Raw genomic sequence first — 13,007 nt, 5'->3', positions numbered from 1 at the left:
GTGTGGCCCTAAAAAGACTAAAATAAAATAAAATAAAAATGCCATGTATAAAGAAGGGGAAAAAAAATCGCCATAATCATACTACCACCCAGAGATAACCACTGTAAACATTTGGGGTAAGACCTTCCAGACTTTTCTTCTCATGTTTCCCACTTAATATGCAAACTTCATTTCATGTTAATAAATATATTTCCAAGTACATCATTTAAAATGATTGTATAGTGTTCTCATGAATCAACTAAAGGGGTGTTTGAATGGAACAGGAAGGCATGGTTTGTGTCATTGTATATTTCACCTCACCAATCTCCCACCAGGCTGCCCCTCCCAGAGACGCATTCCCACACTCTCAGTGTATCTGAAATAGCGCTTCTCCCTCCAAACCTTTCCCTCCTTCCAATGTTCCATGCTCCTGGTCATCTCACTCAAAGCCCTAGGGTCACTTTTTCTTCCTTCCCTTAACATCTTCTAGTCACCCTATCTTGTTAGTTTTTCCTTTGCAATACTTTTTCACCTACCCACCCCCTTTTCATCTCTGCTTTCGGTATCCGAGGCCAGAACATTATCAGCTTATGCCTAATTACAGGATTCTCCAACTTACTGCAACTATTCTGTAATTTAATTCCCTGCCATCAGTATCTCTCATTTTTCTCTAATTCATTTTGCATGATGCTGCCAGACTTCAGATACTGCTGAAAAACCTTTGATGTCCTCAAATTTCCTCAAAAACATATCTTGTATTTATATAGCACATCTCATACCATTTCTATTTCTGAACGCAAAGTATGCCTGGTTACATATAGGAACATATACTTAAAAGAGATCTACCTGGATCTGTAATTTAGGAATGTCTGTCAACCTCGATACCTTGTCCAGTACTCGGCAAATGGTAGCTACTCAATAGATACGAATGGATGAATAAATAAATGAATGAAGTTCCTTCCTTTTTCCACCAACTTTTATCATAAAACTGGAGTTGTGTGTTCTCAGGGTTAAAATTATAAGGTAAATGAATAAGTAGACTTGGAAATCTTGGCAAGAAAGATATTAACATGGTGGGTAGGCATGAGGCATTATGCCGAGAGTGTTGGTGGTGGGAAGTTTCCATCACTCTCTGTAGAATTCTGTGGTAACGCTTTTCAGCATACCCAAAATCTAAGGCCTCTAGGGCTCCCTGCCACTTTGTCTAACTTCTCTTCCTCAGATGACCAGAATATCTATCGTCAGGAACTTGGAAGAAAAGATAAGCTAGTCTCTCTTTTTTTGGATGTAATGAATTTGAGTGATACAGAGAGAGGAAAGGAAACCTCTAGTTTAATGAGAATGACACACAGATGACCAGAAAATTGCAAAGTCCATGAGTACAGCCTAGTGCTGGACCTTGGAATGAGAGTATGTTGGTCATATTCCTATCCCACTCTGAGCCTGATTCCTCACCTATAAAGTAGAGATAATACCTGCCACGTATGGTTGTAGAGAAATTTAAGTGCAGTTAAGATGTGTTTGTGCTTATAACACATACTAAAACAAGGCCATAAATAGCTATTACTTTTTATTGTGTTAGGGTTCTCCAGAGAAACAGAATCAATAGACTATTTGAGATTTATTATAAGAACTTTGCTCATGTGACCATGAAGGCTGGCAAGTCCAAAATCTGCAGAGTTGGTATCCCAGTTCAGCCCCAGTGCCAGCAGGCTGTGTAGAACCAGGACAAGCGATGTCCCAGTTTAAAGGCCATCAGGCAAGAGACTTCTCCCCTATTCAGGAGCATTAGAATTTAATTGTTAAGTTCTACTTAGAACTTCTACTGATTGAATAGGGCCTGCTTACTTTATAGAGGGCAGTCTGCTTTACTCAGACTACCAATTTAAATGTTAATCTCATCCCAGAACACCCTCACAGAAACATCCAGAATGTTTGACCAAGTATCCGACACCTCAGAGCTTAGTCAAGGTGAAACATAAAATTAATCCTCACAGCTGTTATCAATAATAATAAATTTTAGGCACAGAGTGCTATGAGAGTATATCACAGAATATTGATTGGTGGGGTAGTAGGTAGAGGGTACGTCTTGGAGAAAAGGATTGATGAAGCCTTCCTAGAAGTTATGGATTCTAACAGACTGCGATGTCATCTAGGTGATGTCCAGAAGACATTTAATATAGCAATCCAGGGCTTAGGGCAGAGAACTGCCAGTTGATGAGGATTTGAGGGTCAAGTTAGAAACTGAAGCTTTGAGAATGGGATGAGATCAGTCAAGAAAAGTGTAGAAGTAGAAAGAGGGGAATTGGAGCTATGAATAAAAACAGCATTTTGCAGGCAACCAACAGAGAGGACTAGCTAAAATAAAAATGTACTAAACTGGGATGTTCCTCAAAATCCAAGACTTGGGAGTTCCTGCTGTGGCTCAGTGGAAACAAATCTGAGTAGTATCCATGAGGATGCAAGTTTGATCCCTGGCCTTGCTCAATGGGTTAAGGATCCGGCATTACCATGAACTGAGGTTTAGGTCACAGGTGTGGCTCGGATCTGGCATTGCTGTGGCTGTGGCATAGGCCAGCGGCTACAGCTCGGATTCAACCCCTAGCCTAGGAACCACCATATGTGGTGGGTATGGCCCTAAAAAGACCCAAAAAAAAAAATTGTATACTTGAAAGAATACATACCTTCCTCTTGATCTGTTCTATCAATTCAAAGATCTTTAAATGGGTTTGCAGAAAATTGGTGCTACTTGTGTTGAAACCATAAACACACATTAAGTAAGGTGCTTGCAATATTTGGCTTTGGTTATCACATCTTCCTTACTCTCACAGGCTCCCCACATCTGGCTCAGATTGCTTGGAACCATCATTAGGTGCCCAAAGCAGGGGCCAACCAAGTAAGTGGCCACCTACATGGAATGATTTTGGAAGGTCTTTCTACTCCAACATCATCCCTACAAGTACCTGCAGCAATTCTTGCATCACAAACTTCTTGAAGGGAAGGACCATTTCCTATCTGTTGGTGAAGGCTTAAGAGAGCTGGCTCTGCTTCTAACTGGCAGTGTGATCAAGGACAGGTCACTTTCCTCTCCAGGACTCAGATTCTTTGCAGGATGAGGAGAGTGAACATGATGATCTTTAAAATTCTGTCTCGCCCTACCCTTCCATGAATCAGACTGTAAAGAATTGTTGGATTGTCTGAATTAGTGAATTTATGTTTTTCCATTTGTGTTAAGAAATCCCACTAAGAGAGGCAATAAGTTATATGCTGTTAATATTAGCATAAATTAATATTTCTGATTGCTGAGTGTAGCATCTTGTCAAATGGGAGGTACTCTAGACTTGGAGAGGGGAAAGAGAAATAGTCTAATTAAGGGGCACAGCTCATGAAAACAAGCCTCTTGGGTGCGTAGGGATTGGGGTAGCGATGGTAGATGGTAAAATCTATGCCAGTGAGGGGGACCTACTGGAATCTTAGAAATCTGGAGGATTTGAGGATTTTGAAGAGGGATTTCAGTTCAATTTAACAAACGTTTGTTGAGAATATACCATATGCCAGGCACTTGGCTAAGTAGAGTGGATACAACAATGAGTAAGACCCAAGTTCCTGGCCTTCAGGAACTCACAGAAATTCTTTCAGGAATTCTCAGTCAGAGACTGAGAGGGGAAAAGAACATTTCAACAGTGGATGTTAATTATATAGCAAGTAATTAAGAGCACAGACTTTGGGCCAAACAGCTTGGATCTGAATCCTAGCTCTGCCACTCACTGATTGTGAGATTTGGGGCAAATTCCTTAACCACACTCTATGTTCCCATTTCTCCACCAATAAAATGGAATCAGTAATAGTACCTACTTACAGGGTTGTTCTGAGGCTAGAATGAGTTGCCTAGAATAGATTGGATGTAAGTGTTTGTTGTTACTAATTGAGTTATAGAGGCAGGCAATAGGTCCTATGAAAGAGGAGACCAGGGAAATCTCAAGAGGCAGGTGTGTCCCCTACACAGTTAGTGGTCATTTGCCACCTTTGCTTTAATTTCCCTTTTGTTTTCTTTTTTTTTTGTCATGAATTGTTTTATTTTTTAAATGATTTTTATTTTTTCCATTATAGTTGATTTACAGTATTCTGTTAATTTTCTCCTGTATGGCAAGGTGACCCAGTCACACATACATATATACATTCTTTTTTCTCACATTATCATGCTCCATCATAAGTGACTAGATATAGTTCCCAGTGCTGTACAGCAGGATCTCGTTGCTTATCCATTCCAAAGGCAATAGTTTGCATCTATTAACCCCAGATTCCCAGTCCACCCCATTCCCTCCCCCTCCCCCTTGGCAACCACATGTCTGTTCTCCAAGTTCATGAGTTTCTTTTTTGTGGAAAGGTTTATTTTTGTGCCATATATTAGATTCCAGATATGTATGCTATCATATGGCATTTGTCTTTCTCTTTCTGACTTCTCTTAGTATGAGAGTCTCTAGTTCCACCCATGTTTCTGCAAATGGCATTATTTTCTTCTTTTTTGTGGCCGAGTAGTATTCCATTGTGTATATATACCACATCTTCTTAATCCAATCATCTGTTGAAGGATATTTAGGTTGTTTCCATGTCTTGACTATTTGTGAATAGTGCTGCAGAGAACATACGAGTGCATGTATATTTTTCAAGGAAATTTTTGTCCGGATACAGGCCGGAGAATGGGATTGCTGGATCATATGGTAGTTCTATATTTAGTTTTCTGAAGTACCTTGACACTGTTTTCCATAATGGTTGTACCAACTTACTATTTCCCTTTTCTTTTCCAAACCACATGCTTATCTGCTCCATCCCACAGGCTCAGTGATTTGCCATCACAAGCTAGTGGAATAAGTGTCTCACATCCTCAGTACCCCTTTGATAAGGAAGGCTTGGCCTCCAGAAAGCAGAAGCCATCTTTAGCTTTCATTTTTGTCCAGTGTGCTTTCCTTCAGCCACCTCCATCTGTCTTCCTCATTGTCCCCCTAAGCTCCTGTCCTGAAGTCCTTTGGCCAGAACACTTGCACTTCTCATCACAGCCTGAGCAGTGGGTGTCGCTAGTCTCCAGCTTTTCCTGCTCTTGGGGCTCTGGGTCTCCTTCCCTCTGGGTGCAGTGTGCTCCCGCCTCCCTGCGCCATCCAGCGATGTGAGGGAAATCAGGAAGCAAAGGCAGGTTCAGGGAAAGGAACTGAGAATGCTACAGTGTGGGAGCCCTGGAAGCACTGGTCCAGGAAAGGGAGGTCTGGTTCACCCCATTTCTGCCACTAGCCTGCTGTGTGAGCCAGACAAGTCTCTGCAGCTCCGTTTCCTTTCCTGGCTCGTAAAATCAGAGTGCTGGATGAGGTCAGTAGTTTGCAATCTTTTTGCCACCACGGACCTCTTTTATTGTTTCTCTCTGCCTGGACTTCATGTTTTGAAAGATCTGATCTTCTCCCACAAAACCCCTTAGTTTTAAAGAATTAATTTTATTTCTCCGGATGTAATTAATCAGACCTTAATCAGCAAGAGTTTGATAACACAGAATTGACAAAAGTTTAGCGAAAAGCAAACATAAGTAGATAAGACTTTTTTTTTTTTTGGCCATGCCTGCAGCATGTGGAAGTTCCCAGGCCAGGGATCCGACCCACCCCACTGCAGTGACAACACCAGATTCTTAACACCCTGTGCCACAAGGGAACTTCCAAATCAGACTTTTTAGAAGAGCTTTTGTCATATGATTCTTGACTGCGGACTCCCTGCCTTTTGCCCTTTTTTGGCCTGGAGGATCATGGCCAAGCTTAAAGATGAGGTTACTTCAGGCACTGTCAGCCCTATCTTAGATTCCATGACCACATGTAAGAAAGCTGAGTGGGGCTGGTCAGGATGGGGGAGGGGTGCAATTTCACCTGGAAGCAAAAGGCTTCTATTTGGTAATTGGCAAGAGTCTGTCCAGATATCTTTGGCTATTTGCAATTGTTTTCATAGTATTCCCTGTTGAAGGAGAGGAAGTGAGCTTTCATGGATTAAAATTTAACAGAACCACAAAGCTTGGCAGAGGCCATGCGATCCTCCCATGATCTCTGTGATATGGGTCTGTAGCCTCCTGGGCTTTCCTGTGTGTCTATACCACACTGACTGAGATCTTTCCCAGAGAAGTTCTAAAGGACCAGGGCAACATCTTCCGTTTATACATGCAGCATCCTCCCACTGCGTATAACAGACAGCTTGGACACCTATTGGATAAGGGACAGAGTCAGGAGCAGAATGGGGTTGGGGCTGAGAAAGGCATGGTTTTTAAGCTCTGACTCAGTCTGCTTTCTGTCAAGTCACTTTCAGTCTGTTTTCAGCTCTGTCAGTCCCCGAGGGGTCACTGGGGACAGCCACTTTGACTCTTGGAACCTGAGCTGAGGGTGTGGTTGCTGTGGCAGCTGGAGTTAAGAGTGAGGCCGGAAGGGGCCCAGTCTCAGCTGTGCTTTTGGTGACAGGGAGACTGCCACAGTCCCCATTCCCTTCCTGCTCCTGACCGTTCCCCACATGGTGAACATGCCAACAAAAGATCCCACCTGGTGGCCTCCTGAAGGAGGCAGGGGAGATGGTAGAGGCCACAGGAGGGGGTGAGGGAGGCCGTGAGGAGGGCTTGCATCCGCTTTGTCACACGTGCTTCAATGTCCAGTATGGCTCAGGCACAGTACCTGCAGGAGCACACACAGCCCCTGCCCAGAGACGGGATGGGCACCCACGAGTATAACGCCCGTGGTGACTCAGGCAGGGTGGCACTCCTTAGGACTCTCCCATAATTTCAGAATCCTGTGACCTTGGGGAGGGGTTCAGCTCAGCCCTCTGGGGGCTCTTCAGACTGGTGTACAGCAGTGACCCTACTGTCACCAGAACTTGGTGACCACCTACGGGCTGCTACTTGCAAGGTCCTCTCCAGATCGCAGGGCTCATGTCAGACCAGAGGGAACTCTGCCCTGCCCTCAAACAAGAGCTCAGAACAGTGAAGGGTGACCATTTTTCCATCTTAGGCACACAAGAGCACTTTTCATAAATCGAGCAGTTTATTTTTAAGTCATTTTCTGGGCATTTCACATACCAGATCCATTAACCTAGATGGGCATTACCGGATTCTACCAGATCACACTTCCTTCACTTCCTGGTGGGGGAACCCTAGGCAAGTTAGTTATCCTCAGTTTCCTCATTTGTAAAAAGCAAGTAAAAACAGCCAACCCACCTCAGAGAGTTATTGTGAAGATTAAATGAGTTCTTTCAAGTAACAAGCTCATCACAGGCCCAGCACATTCACTGCTCCATAAATGTTGGCTCGCATTATGATGCCTGCCGCTATTCCATGCTTTATAAGAGATAACACATTTGCCGTGTGACTGCACCGAGAAATGATTATTTCCTGCCTTCAGAGAGATGGTGGAACCAACTGAGCCACAAGGAAAATCAACCAATCAGAACTCAACAAGGACCTCCTTGTACGCCATCTACACCCAGATATGTAGGCTCCCACCAGGTACCAAAACACTGTAACCGAATAGTGGTAGTGGATGAATGCTTCTTCAAGTGGCATCAAGTAATTGAAAAAACAAGTGACCCATCAATGGCAAATAATTACAAAATATTGTTTAAGTTATTGCAAGAATATCTGCCAGTGGGAGAGAATGGAACATAGGCGGACCCTAAACCTCGATGTTCAAAAGGGCAAAGGGGGCACCTGGAGGGAAGCAGCTTCTTCCCAGAGGCCCTTCTGCTGGGGCCTCCCTGCTTTCTAGCGCCTCCTGTGGGAAGACACCAGAGAGTTCCCAGTGCCATTCTGATAGCCACCTGGGGGTGTTTCTAGTGTTGCCCCTTACAAGTATTCATTCTCCCCCCGTTTTAGACTGCACCCATGGCATATGGAAGTTTCCAGGCCAGGGATCAAATCCAAACTGCATCTGCCACCTATGCCACAGCTGTGGCAACACCAAGTCCTTAACCCACTGCACCACAGCAGGAACTCCACAAGTGTGTGTGATACTTGAAGCTTGGAAACCTTCTCTAGGAGACTGGGCTCCTCTTGCTTGGATCAAAGAGTGAGCACATTTATTTATTTATTTACTGCCTGTCCAAAAAGAAATGTCAACTTTGGGAGTAAAAGAAAGGAAAAATGGGCCAAGGGTTAATAGGCCACACAGCTTCATAGGCTTGTAGACCAAGAGGATTCGGAGCTGCCTCTGGGGTATCCTGCCTCTGCATAGCCTGGTTCCTGTATCACTTTATTGCACTACTAAGTCTGAAGAGAGGCTTGAGAGACAGTTGGGAGTTAAGGAAATAAAAGTAGCTTCCATTTGCAAGGTCTTTTGCAGTTTACAAAGATTTCCTAAGGATGTCCTCGTGCATAACACCCACAACCCTGGGCGTGAAAGGAAGAGATTCCCCCTCTTAGCAGAGGAAGAAACTGAACCCAGGTGAAATGACTTGCTCTGTGGACGATCTAGATTCACAGCCTGGTTGTGCCACTCATTCTGTGTAACCACAGGCAAGTCATTTAACTTCTTTTGTGTCTTTTTCCTCCTCTATAAAGTGTGGGAGTTGGATTAGCTGATTTTAAAGACCTTTTCAGCTCTAATATTCTCCAGCTTGTCTAATTAAGCAGGTAGGCTTTTCCAGGCTTACAAATCACATTCTGTGAACATCCCATTTTGTACAAATGGCCATTCCAGCCAAGGACTCACGTCTCTGAAGGAAGCATTTGAACTCCCCTCTCCTCCTCGCTGCTAGGAACACTCAGGCACCCACTTAAACACCAGAAGCGTCAGAGACTCTCCTCTGCCATTAATGCTGGCTGAGGGCACAAGACACTCAGAACTGCTTTCTGCCACTGTGGTGGCCCTGAGCAGAGGAGAGGACCTCCATGGCTGTGCTGGGGCTGCGCTTGGTGGAGTTTCCCATATTGGAAGGCAGAGTGACTTTGGAATCAGATTTTAAAGACTGCTTTAGAGTTCTGTGGTGGTAAGGTACTATAGTTAGCTGCATTATGAGTTCAACTGGCTTTTGTGTGATAGCCCAGAAGCCTCACTCTCCCGTTTATAGTTTCTTTGAAGCATGCATGCTAGGCTTCCACAAATGTGGTCCAGGAACACAACCTACCTATAGGTTGCAGACTGTCTGGACTTGTACTTAACCATCGTTCTTTACCTTTTAGGGTGTATCTCCCATAGTCTTTGATCCAGAGCCCAGCTCATAGGCACGCTCCACAAATTTTCTCAGATGGCTGCTATTTCTGTTAAATAACCATTCTCCTCATTGCTCGGGCCTGTGTTTCCCCACAGTCTTCATAGATTCAGCAACGTGTCAGCCTCAAGTTACGGATCCAGAGTGGGAGCAAAGGGACTAGAGCCATGCCAAGGATGACAACCTAGTGTTTTGATATCGATGGCCATACTTTCTCCAAATCTCCAGCCTGGCTCCACTGTTAGACACAACACTGGGCTGGGAGGGGCGTGGGAGGTTCTTGGCCTACTTGGTAGCATTTCTTATCTAGAGCTGACCTCACCTACCATAGAACAAGGGGTAGGAAGTGTCTGGGGCCTGAAAGTTCAGAGTGTCCTGGGCTCAAAATGGGTGCTTTTAGTTTTTAAAGTATCTATATAACTATTCCCCCAAAAGGGGGAATACTGCTAGCCAACATAAGACATTTGAGTATTTATTTCAACTCTGTTTTTGCTTTCTAAGAGCATACGACATAATAGAAACAGACATTTATAAATAACTCTGATACTCAGCAGACAGATAAGTGCTAGACAAGATACACCGAATACACAGATGTGGTGTCTTGAGAGACTATTTCAGACTAAAGGATCTTAAAAGGATTTTCAAGGGACGTGAGATTAGAACTGAGCCTTAAGGAATAATAGCTCTTCAACAGCATACTTGAGAGAAGGTAAGGGAGATTACAGAAGGGAAGGAGCCTGGTGGAAGGTGGGGCCTGAATCAGCCAGAAAGGTGATGCAGGCTGGGGCAGTGTCAATGAGCAAGTGTGGGTAGGTATACTAAGGAGAAAGCTGAGAAGGACGGCTGTCATGTGACTGTGGAGGACTTGGCAGCCAAGCTTAGGAGTTGGACTTTAATCAGTGGATCCACTGAGGGAGTGGAGGTGGGGAGTGGGGAGGGGTGCCATGTTGTGCCAGGTTTGTGTTTCAGGAGAATCACCACCACATCAGGGTAAAGGATGATGGATCTGGGTGATGGGTGATGGAAGGTAGACACTACTAGGAAGGCTGAGCAAAACCCTGGGCAGAATGTTTGGGTATCTAAACGTAGACAAGCAGAAATGATGGCAGGGAAGAAGAGACACCATGAAGGGCTTGTTAAAGGTTTTTTTTAGACTCCAGACATGTGCCTCTTCGGAGCTGATTTTATGTGAGCACAGCCACTATTCTTCTGGGAGTCCTTTCATGAGATGTTTCTCTGCTCAGAAAGTTACAGCTGTTCCCTATTGACTATTGGATGAAATTCAGGCTTTTCCTATGGACCTTCAATGTTGTCCATGAACTAGATCCTTCATGACTTCTCCCCACTGTTGTCAGCAAATGCTAATACTGTGAACACTGTAGCTCTGTTTGGGCCAGGTCAATCTGCTTGTGGTCTCTGGCCCTGCCTGGGTTCCTTGCCCTGAAGGCCTCAATCCTCTTGGCTGAAGCTGCCTGCCACCCTGTCTGCACTGCCTTCCCCCCACAAACATACACACACTGGCTTGAAGGCTCAGCTGGGCCCAGCTTCCTTGGTGCAATATTGACACAAGTTAGAAGGAAGATCTACTCATGTGTAATTCAGTTCCAGTTCCTGGCTCTGTTCAGTGTGTCCCTTCCTGCTGGGGCAGCCTGGGCCTCACACTCTTCCTCCCTGAGCTATGACAGAAGGGATCCTTATAGCTTGTCCAGGCCCACAGGGGAGAGAGACAGAGACGGAGTTAAGTGGGCGAGGCCCAGCCACGCATCTCTCCAGGCCTCACAAACTCAGTTGGGGCTGCTCAGTTTAGCCAGTTCTATATATGAGCTTACAGGACATTGTATTTAAAGCATTTCAGAGTGCTGGTTCTGGCACAGTGGAAACGAATCTGACTAGTATCCATGAGGATGAGGGTTCGATTCCTGGCCTCACTCAGTGGGTCAGGGATCCGGCGTTGCCATGAGCTGTGGTGTAGGCTGACAGCTATAGCTCTGCTTCCACCCCCTAGCCTGGGAACATCCATATGCCACAGGTGCAGCCCTAAGAAGCAAAAAGAAATAAATAAAAATAAAAGCTATAAAAAATAGTTTCATGCTATCAACGGGCATTAAATGCATTGACCTAGACCTGACCAACCTCTTTTTGATGTAAAAATGGAGTACAGGGATGGAAAGACTTGCTCTTTCCATTTGCTTCTGGGTCAGGCGCCTACAAGGGCACAGGGGGCAGGGGCTTAAGCAGGGGAGACCCTGTCCCAAGGCCTTGGAATTTCCACTCTGTCTGTTTCTGGGGACAGCAGTTGTTCAGTACAACTTATTTTGAGAAACTCTATAATCCTTGAGTCAGAAGGTGGTGGCTTCGTGAATCTATATTAGGGCAGGAGGTGGTGAAGCAATGGGTGAGGGGAGAGCTGTGGTGGGGCTGTGGTATGTGGTGGTATTAGAGGCAGAGGCTGGGATGGAAATCTTGGGAAGGAAAACAAACTTCACTGTGGCCATTGGTGCGTAGCCTCCCTGTGCAAAGGCGCCCTGGGAGCTATTTGTTTTCAGGAGTCAAACTCTGCTTCCCCAGAGCACCTGTTCCTGACAATGTCTGTTTCAGGGTTTATTTTTAGCCAATTTTAACTGCACCCAGCCCTGTCCCACCCTCTACAAAGTTCTAAAAAAGCTATGGATTAAAATGGGACCAGGCATCAGGACCCAGAGTTTATCTAATCAGGGGGAAACACCTAGAACTGCCATCCTCCCTTCTTTCCCACAGCTCTACAAGGAAAGCCTGCCTTTCACCTTGCTTGACCAAAAGGAAGTGTGGCTATTTGTCCTGAAGGGTGGTGGCAGCTTATAGAGTTCTTGCTCCATCCTGGTAGCCAGTGGTGGAGCTGCCCCAACTGGACAGCACCTCGTAGGCAAGACCTGCCTTACTTCATTTCCCCCCATTGTGTGTCCTTCGCTCTTCCTAGTCCTAGGCACACACCATGTTCATTCACTCAGTGAGGGCTGGGCATGGGCCAACCAGGCAGGTTTCCAAAGTACCAATTTACTAGAGTTGCTAAAACATTACTGGGCCGTAAAGCATCCCTGAATACAATGAAATGAAAGAAAATGTGTGTATCAGAATATCTCTCAAGGAGAACAATAAATTTGTTTCATTCATTTACTAAATATATGTTTAGTTGTGCCTATTACAGTCTTTCAATTAATAGATATTATTTTTTACCTTAAATTACATCCCAGATACTGGTCTAGGCACTGGGATATACTAGTGATCATGACAAAGTCATTGCCGTGGTGAAATTTACATCCTGAAAGGGAGACAGACAAACGCAAGAGTCTTAGGTCAAGTTCCTCACAAGTAGACACTGAAATGATTTAGGTTTAGTGATCTGTTAATGAAGACCCATTTTGTCATAGGTCTCTGGACCACAACTAAAGGTGATGGGGAGAGTAAAGAGTTATGGGATTTTGTGCAGGGATGAGAAAAGTCAAATCATCTGAGCCTCAAACAGTGGGAGTTAAGATGAAAATATGTTTGTGAAACAAGGTTTCATTAAGATTTCACAGTTACATGGAGTGACTCCATCCATTAAAAAAAAGACCAACTTATTACTGCTTTATTCAAGTTTGTCACTTCAGTTGACCTCAGAGTAGGCGCCAATGAGTTGAGAGAAGCATGAATAAGGAAAGAAATAGGCTTTATGTCTAGAGATTTATGTCTAGAAGAGACTTCTGGGTATGGCTACTGGCACATAAAATTGTCTGGAAGCAAATAGATTAGAAGCCTACTGTTTTTGAGAGAATTGCATTGTCAGAGAAATC

The sequence above is a fragment of the Sus scrofa genome, chromosome 4, assembly GCF_000003025.6.
Source record: "Sus scrofa isolate TJ Tabasco breed Duroc chromosome 4, Sscrofa11.1, whole genome shotgun sequence".
Taxonomy (NCBI): Eukaryota; Metazoa; Chordata; class Mammalia; order Artiodactyla; family Suidae; genus Sus; species Sus scrofa.
The sequence above is the reverse complement of the archived record's forward strand: the minus strand, read 5'-3'. Positions refer to the sequence as shown.